This window comes from Aythya marila (genome assembly GCF_965140915.1).
Source record: "Aythya marila genome assembly, chromosome: Z".
NCBI lineage: Eukaryota > Metazoa > Chordata > Aves > Anseriformes > Anatidae > Aythya > Aythya marila.
The window spans coordinates 75,566,988-75,575,956 of record NC_139080.1 but is presented as its reverse complement, the minus strand read 5'-3'; the positions used below and the strand labels follow the sequence as shown (position 1 = coordinate 75,575,956).

The window sequence follows — 8,969 nt, the reverse complement described above, 5'->3', positions numbered from 1 at the left end:
TTACCACAAACATCCAGTGCAAAGTGAAGACAAACTTTTCAGCTTCCCACAATTAAAATCAAGCCTAGTTCCAACTTTCCATGAGGCAGCAGGGGGGAGTTACAATCAGTGGTGGAAAATAAAGAGGAGGACATGGACATGTTAGACTCACAGTCCTTTTTTATTCGCACTGCAGCACCATGAGTGATCAGACAGCAATGAAAAAGGTGTGGCTGATGCTGGGTAATGTGGAACAAAGGGCTAGAAAAGTAAGCCCTGATCGATTTCAGAGCTCTTTTCCCTGCTCATTTCTTCATTCCTACAGCTGTGTAGCTGGCTCTTCTTGCTCATGCAGCTCAGAAATGACACAACACATCCAAGGAAGTACCTCTCTGCAGACTTATAAATGCTTTCTGCACGAGAATTTGGTCTCACAGTTTCTCCTCAGCATGGGGCATTCTAGTACTGTGTATGAAAACAAAAGGACCAAATACCCTCAGGTCGGGTTGTAGGAGCTGGTTTGGTGTGAACTCCAGCCAACAATTGAGCACAGGGAGTGCAGCACCCTGCTCTTCTCCATCCCTACCACTGCAGGAAAATTTTGTGAGATGCCTCTGATGAAAGCAAGACAGTAAGATATGGGTACTGGGATGGAATAGAGCCATTACAGATAACCTCCTGTATTCCTGAGAAGAGAAAATCAGGCTCTAGATGACAGTTAAAACTAAGGCAGTCCTTTTCCAAAATGCATCCCAAATTTCCCCGGCTTTCTACAGCTCTCCGTAAATCCCAGACTTGCTGCTCCTGTCACCCACCCACCCTCTGCTTCTCCTGGGGTGGTAAGCAGCTTCTCCAGACAAAACTCATTCATTGTTTTATCACATGATTTCATTCTTGCCTGAGCACAGCCAGTGGGAAAAGCACTTTGCTTTGCTAACCAAGATCCAGTTATCACCTCGGTTCCACCTTCCTTGCACTTGTATGCCAGAAATTCACGCTGGGAGTTTGTGCGAGGAACAGCATCAAGCTCCCCATGTGCCCATGAGGACAGGAGGTCTCCCCAGATCCCTTACCGGCAGTAGCAGCACCACCCAATGGCCCCACAGACACTCAGAGAAAATGACTAAAACAATAGAAGGAAATGTCTCAGGGTGGAAACAACAAGCTGAACACAGCCCGTGGTTCTAGGGGCTTCCTGATTGGCTTGATTTGCCTCCGCAGGAGCACTTCGGATAACCTTGGGGTTGTCTCACCAGGGCAAAATCTCTCCCCGTTGAGGTTGTGTTTGTACCAAGGCTTTCTGGTAGCTCAGGGATGTTTGCCACCAAGCACAAATAAATAAACAAAACAAAACAGAACAAATAAAACAAAAAAAAATACAATTAAAAAAAAAATCAATGAGAGCTGTAGTGTAGCTCAGACAAATGAAGCAGGTCAGGGCAGCTGCAGCCTGGTGACTCGCTCATTGCTGGTGGTGCATGACAGGCTGTCCATTCCCAGAGGACACATTCTTCACATCGCACCTGCCTTCACCCTAGAAAAATGGACTGTGAGTTCCTGGAAGTGAATGACAGCAGAGAATAGATTTGCAGCTCTCAAGTCCAAGGAACTGTTTGTGACAAGAAGCAAACAAAACAAGCAACAGCTCCTACTGGGTGTTCCCTTCCTGCCCCACCGTGCCGCTCCTGTCCCTGTTCTGCTCTTGGCAGACATGCAGGGGAATGCATTTGTGTAACTGCAAGGGGCACATAATATGGGGAATCTTTACAGGGACCTAGTAAAGCTCAGTGCCTAAGGCACACTGATTTACAGCTGTACATACCCATCTAGCTCCATTTTTTTGGGGGCTGCTGAGGGTGTTTACAGGTTCAGGCAATCTGTGACTAAAATCCAACACAAAAGGCAATGAAAGGTTGGGTACAAAAAGCCAGAGCAAGGCAGATGTGAACACTGTAAGCTGCAGCTCTTCATCATAATAAAGTAGTTGGGTTTTAACAGACACACGATGGCCAAGATAGCTGGAAGGTGTCATCACACCAATTATAAAACCTCTTTTTGGGTTTGCACATTTTCTGTGTAGCAGCCTGAATTCTCTGGAGCTCATTTTCATTTTCTGTGTTATTCTCAGACACCTATTCCTTGACTATATTCCATCAATCACACAGGGTGATTTAGGTCAGAGTGCTGGGTGCAGGGCAGCACATACTTCTTAAGCCAATAAATAGATTTAAAGGAACCATCTTCCTTGCAACAGCATGCTTTAGGCAACCACTGCAGAATATTCATAAAGAAAGTAAATAGATATTTATTTATTTGCACCAGAAATCCACTAAAAAACCCATGCAGCCATTAGAAGCCAATATGACTCAAGTCAAACCAAGATCCTAGAAACCTCACATGTACATGAGTACCTGGAATTAATAACAACAGCTAACATATCTGCCTGGGAGAAACATGGTCTGACATATGATTGGACCATATAGGATTGGCAAAATATATTGGATCAAGATGGTGAAATGGGCAGGCAAAGTGATTTTCTGGAGGCTACAGCAGGGATAAAGCAGTTCTACCCCATGCTTGCTTCTTTGACAACATTGCTCTTTCAATAAACAGCTATTGCAGAGTTTCAGAGATAATCAATAGCTATACAAAAGAGCCATTTGCTCCTAAATTGCTAAGAGCCAGACATGATGGGGATAGGGAGGAGTTCAAAATGTCCCATATGGGATGGGAATGAAAACTTGGTTTGTGGGCAGTGAAGAACAAGCTGCTGTAACTCTGAGCAGAGCCAGAGAGCTCTGGAGCCTAGCGTGGAGCATACCTGTGCAGGAATTCAAGGAGTGACAAGAAATATCCACAAGAGGAAAAAAGAGCAGCCTGTACCAGGAAAAAGCTTGTCCTTCAATTAGTCTGCATATAGTTGCATGTATATATACACTAGTGCAAATATTCAAATCAGAACATTTTAAGGTGGTCCCTCAGCTACTCCTGGTTAGGCTTGGACTGTCATAAATCCAACATGTATATTAACAACAAGCATATACTCTCCTTAAATTTCTATTAATCTTCTCATCAACTTGAATGGGTTAATGCAGGCTGGTAATACTGTGTTTGTTGGTTCTTGTGTTTACTTAGACACCATGTGCAAACAGTCAGAGCAGAGATACTACAGTAGAGTTCAGTGCATAATTTCAAATAATTTCTTCAAAAGTACAACACTTGCAAAGAAGCCCATACCAAAAATTGTGTGCATTTCTTCATGTCAATAAAGGACTTCAGCATCTTATCAGCATACTCAGAAAAATAGAATTGTCCATGATATTTTTTTATTTCACAGCTATGCCATTACTATATTTATCAACAGAACAAAGAGCCTGAGTTTGCTAAGCACCATGTGAGCATTTGCACTGCAGAGAGACAAGCAAATACTGATGTAACTACAGCCACGTTGTCTTAGCATCCATTCTAGGCAATCTAAGTAATAGGTAGATCAGAGGAAGAATAATATTTACATTAAAAATATTTATATCACTGAGAGTAAAAAAAAAAATAAAAATCTTTGGCTCAAGACAGATGGAAAGAATTGTTACTATAAACTGAGCACAAGAAGAAAAATACATCTCAGAAGGAATCGTGCTTCACAACAGGGAAAAACAGTAGTACATACTTTCTTCTGCTATATGTATATGGGCGGCAGAAATGACCTTTTTTAGGTCAGTTGCTAGGTGTGTAAAATCATCTTCTCCTCAGAAAGTTTGCACACATTCATTCATCTGGGTTTTTGTATGGCACTGTTAAAATGTCTTTGCTGAGCATCTTCACGAAGAGGCTGAGTAATACAGGCTCCTGCTGCTTCTCCTCGGGTGGTCATAACCAGAGACCAGAACAGCCCAGGGAGTGCCTGCGTGCAGTGGCCCTGATGCATCATCCTTCTGCACCCCAGTGCTGCCCTCTGAGCAAAACAGCCTCAAGCACACCGCAAGGAAGCATAGAGGAGCAGAAACAATGCCAAGTGTCTCAAAAATCCATTAACTCTCTTGACTCTGGTGGACTTGTAAAGTTCTGCCCAGGCCTTTTCAGCTGAAAGCTCTCCTATACACAGATTGAAACCTGCACTCTGCTGACACGATGCCCATTGCTTCTGACATCTCTCAACATCGGTGTCTGTATTGGTGCATCGTTTCCCAGAGGTTATGGCAAGCAGAAATGCAACAGAAGGAAAATGATAATTTTTAGGCTGTTACATCCATGCATCATATTTTATAAATTATATTTTATAGCATGTTATAAAACACTTTATATCATATATACTTTTAGATATAGTTACGTATAACATATTGCTACACTGTGAGGACACAAGAACTACCTCCCGTGAGGTAAGACTGTTCTCATCAGCTGCAGATGGTGTTTAGATTTTACCCTTTCTATAACTTTTATAGATGTACACTTTTATCAGGCCTCACCCTAGAAGCTGGAAGGGTCTTGGTCCCCTGTGAATCATGGTTTCCTCTTCTCTGAGTCTTTCTTTACTGACGTGTGTACCCTTTAGCGAAAGCAACAAGGGAGCCAGCCAGCAGATAGGAGTGAGTGGTCAAATGTGAATGTGTTTGTCTTATTTGAAGGAGAGAAGAAAAGCAAAGAAAGGACAATGAGGAGACAGTGCACGTGGGAATAACGTTTTAATGGGAACTAGGGTGATATAACTGGAGAAATAACCAGTGGAGCTGGGGTGGTGAACAGATGGGTCCACCAGGGACACAGGACTGAAAGGATGCAGCAAGCAGTAGGAAGGAAGGAAAAGAAAGAGAAAAGGTGGAAGAAAAGGAATGGACGAGGAGATGGGCAGGCTTGGTTTAGAGCTTGTTTTTCTGTCCTCTGCTCTCCTGCTCTGTATCAGCAGAAAACAGTATCAGTGTGCTGGGGCTGAGGAGCTAGCTCAGCTCTAGCATCAACATTCCTCTGTTGGCTGTGGCATTTCTCCAGCTCCCTGATTGCTCAATGACCTTTCTGCTTTTGAGAGTTTGTCCCAGTATGGTTGCTGCTTGTCAGAAGAGCAGTCAAACCCTGAACAATTGCTGGGGGTGCCTCAGCCCTCCAGCAGCCACCACCAAACCTCACCACTGAATTTAAGAAAAGATTGATCCCTTGGACAGTGCGTTGGAGCCTACACAGCAGCAGGTACCTAATCTCCCTGTAGGGTAGGTGGGATAAGGGGTGCTAAAATAAGCAGGGAAGGAATCTCTCCACAGGTATGTGTACAGGCTTCCTGGCCCAATGCATTTCACTTTTTGGTGCAGCATCCAAGCTTGCTGAAGTTTATTGTGTTTTTGGCATGGCCCCTCCAGAAGCAGCTGTAATTTTTAATAAGGATATAAAATAAATAACCAGCACCTGCCCAAGTTTCTACTGTGGATAACCACTTCACCTGGAGGTTACAGAGCCCACCTTGCACCAGCTGGCTGCAAGGCTTTTCTCATGGCCACTCTGCTACAACACAAAGGATTCAGGTTTGCTGCTCAGCTGGCTTTGTAAATTGGAGACAAAAAAAAAAAAAAAAAAAAAAAAAAAAAAAAAAAAAAAAGTTTTACTAGCCTGTACAAGGAGGGCTGAAACCTCTTCAGGGCAAATACCTTTCATGAATTTTTTTTACTTCTCTTCATTCAATATGAAAGTGGAGGTAAAACCCATGCCCTTTTCTAGGCTCCCTGACTTCCCTCTCAACGCTGCTAGGTAATTGAATGTGTATCCCCACTGCAATGGCATGTGTAGGAGCAGCACACAAACATCCTCCTTCCTTGGCAGCTGCTGGCGTGGGTGCTGCATAAAGCCAAGCGTGCGTTTGGGTTATGCACCCGTGCTAACCCAGCCAGCCTTTAGGGGCACTCTAAAGTCATCTCTCAATTGCTCTCCCTTTATTCCTTGAGCCTCTCCTAAGCTACAAATAATGCAGCCCACAGTACAGCTGAGCTGCTGGCATCTGTTACTAAACTGAAATGAATTTTCATGTGCATAGCTGCAACATCTCAGCGAGCTGTTTTTCACAGAGCTGGCCACACCTGTGTTGCTTTTCTAGTCTCTGAGTGCATACCTCCGCATACAGGGCTTGGTGTGGAGGGGAACCACATGCCTGTCCTGTCTCAGGGCTGAGGGAAGAGAAAACAATAGCAATGGTGAAGCAATGACACAAAACCGTGCTTAACCTCTTCACCGGGAGGAGCGGAAAACTTTTTTCAGTTGACAGTGCTTGGCCAAGAAACCAAGGCAATTGTGCTGCTTATTGCTGTAAGCACAGGTGCTCCAAGAGGAGAGCCAGGCTCTGCTGGGGTGGGTTAAGCTACCAGGGTCTTTACTCAGCCAGTCAGGGAGATAAAGGGACTCAGTAAGATCTGCCAGGTCCTCTATGGAGCGTGTTCAGGAGTGAAATGGGAACTTTCAGACCAAAGAGTTCAAGTGCAAGCAGGTGAGAGGAGAGTAAGGAGACTCCTAGCTCTTTCACCTCCTTGGTGAGTGGCCAGGGGGCTGAGTTCAGACCAAAGATTTTTTTTTTCCACCTCCATTTCCCAAAGGAGTGTCAAGCAATGTGGTGCTCCTCTGTGAGGGCAAGCATCTGAGACATGCTGATTCACCAATTTCCAGCTGGTGGCTAGCCCTCTCCTGGGGCAGGGCGGTGTGGCCTGTGAAGCTTTGAGGTTGTAACCTCATGCAGGCTGGAGACATCTGCTTGAAGCAGACTGGAAGAACCTGGCCTTGGAAGATTCATATTTCTAAATGTCTGCAAACAAGTGTGGGCTGTAAATACCATGGGGGCAAGAAGCAGAGTATTAAGGTCATATGAGAAGGTGATACTGGAATGAGATAAAACATGCTTCTAAAACAGGGAAAAAGCAGGCAATGAAAAAAATAAGAAAAAAAAAAAAAAAAAAAAAAAAGACAAATTAAAAACCACTGACATAAATTAGTACACCAACTTGGTGTTTCTTTGGGAAGGAAAGGACTCAGCCATATAACTTTGGCAATTCCAGATCAAAGCTCTCCACAAAACCTTCTACATCCAGAGCAGGCAACAATTTATTAACTCAGAATAAAGGTTGTTGTTTTTTACAGCTCACCATGTTTAGCTGAAGAAATCCTGTGGCCAATACTTGAATTGCTGGCCTTGATTTGTTTAATGTAGCAGGGTCTAACCTGGTCCTAAATCAGGCAGATGTAAAATATGAATACACAGCTCTCTTTCTGTTCATATGCACGTACACTTCTACAGTAAACAACAGATGGAGTTTTACAGACTTTTTCCTCTCTCCATATATTCTTCAGCTGGCACTGGAATGTAACTTTTGCCTGGTGAAAGGAATGTTTTCCCTTCCTATGTATCCAGGAAGATTCATATAGATTTCCAGAGCAACTCATTCAGCATCATGCCTGAATCTCATTTACAACTATTGATTAGTGATAATGTATTCCCAGTCATTCCAGTCATGGAAGCTTTTCCTTTTCAAAGATGCTAATTAAGTTTGCTGCTCTTGATTATCAGCTGCACTCTGTAAACAACACCCTTTTGGAAATCATAAGATGTTCAATGCCAGCTTTCCTCTTTGAGGGTGAGCTGTTCAAAAAGGATGAGCTCTGCAGAAAGACTAAACTAAGAGGCACCAAATTGCTCATCTCTGGAATCCCTTTTCAGATCCTGCAGCAGACCTGAAATCAAGCACTTTTTTCACTGTCAGCACTAGCCACATGTAGATACACGGAGACATCCACAGATGTTACACCTGGTTGTAGCACCACAGCCAGTGTTTGCTAAGAAATTAAGCCAATGCTGAAAATAAACCAGGTATTAGTTAGTGATTTCCCACTCTCCTGCAGCAGAAGGGTGCTGTTCATGGCTGTGGCATATAAGTAAGTGGTCCCATTTCTTGGTTTACATCTAGGTTGCTGACATTTGGCAGTAGTTATGGATGTAGGAACAACATCAAGGGCAGAGGTTCTGGATTGGGGTTTAGTGTGCAGTTCCTCATACCTTCTCTGCTTGTGTTGGTTTACAGAGGCCAGATGCAAGACTTTGCACATCTTGCAGAGGGAATCTGTTCCCCACCCTGATTCAAAGTTTCTCATTCCTTCCCTTGCAAGTTAATTTTCTGAGGTTATTCTGAATGGGTGTAGTTTAACCTGCTGCCCTAAAAATCCCTTATAGTGACTAAGAAGTAGGAGTAAGACATCCGTGGGGTCAAGCATTTTAGCCAGCACTCTTTTGCACTGCAGTAAAAGGCACGTGGCTTTGTGCTTTTGGAAAGATGGACCCTGCATGTTAAGTCTCAGTTGCCCATAAGAGAAGAAAGACTTCCACACTTTCTGGTTTTGCTCTGGGGCCAAAAGCTTCATGAGGACTAGACACATACTGAGTCTGAGCAGAGATCAGATTCATCCCTACTGGCAAGCCCAAGTCTCCCTGAATTTGGTGTTCAACTTTCTGTGTAGTAAGCATCAGAGGGGTTTGTTGCAGTTCTCTGCTTGTGAATCTGCCATTTTAATACCACGTGTAACACGTCAGATTTTCAGCTCTGAGAGATGCAGCACAAATTATTGACATACAGACCCATGACTTCTTTGTGCCTTTTATACCAGGTTGATTTGGGTTGTCAGTCAAGCAAAAGCAAAATACAGGCTTTGCAGCTGAGCCAACCCCCACTCTACATACGCATCCGTTACCTTTTCCCTTTGAGTGTTTACTCTGATTAAGTCTTTCCTGTTTTCCTCGTAAGTTCTGAATATTTGTATATTTTCCTTATTCATGCTGATTAATGTTCTTTTTTCCACTGACACATCAGTGTGTATGCCACAGACATCATTTCTATTATGCCTCTTTCTTCACTACAGAAATGGCATGAGTATTTCTCAGTTTGTGGGGTACAACCCGTCATGCAGAGCTAGTAGGGGCTAAAGAACTGGTCTTTAAACCTGACACTGTTCTCCCTGCTTATAATGCTGTTACT

At 43.6% G+C, this 8,969-nt stretch overlaps 1 protein-coding gene across 6 annotated transcripts in view; it reads left to right on the top strand.

Annotated features, from left to right (window-relative positions):
- Positions 1-8,969, top strand: part of PALM2AKAP2 (PALM2 and AKAP2 fusion) — a 263,158-nt gene that overhangs the window by 95,796 nt on the left and 158,393 nt on the right. The window lies entirely within an intron of this gene.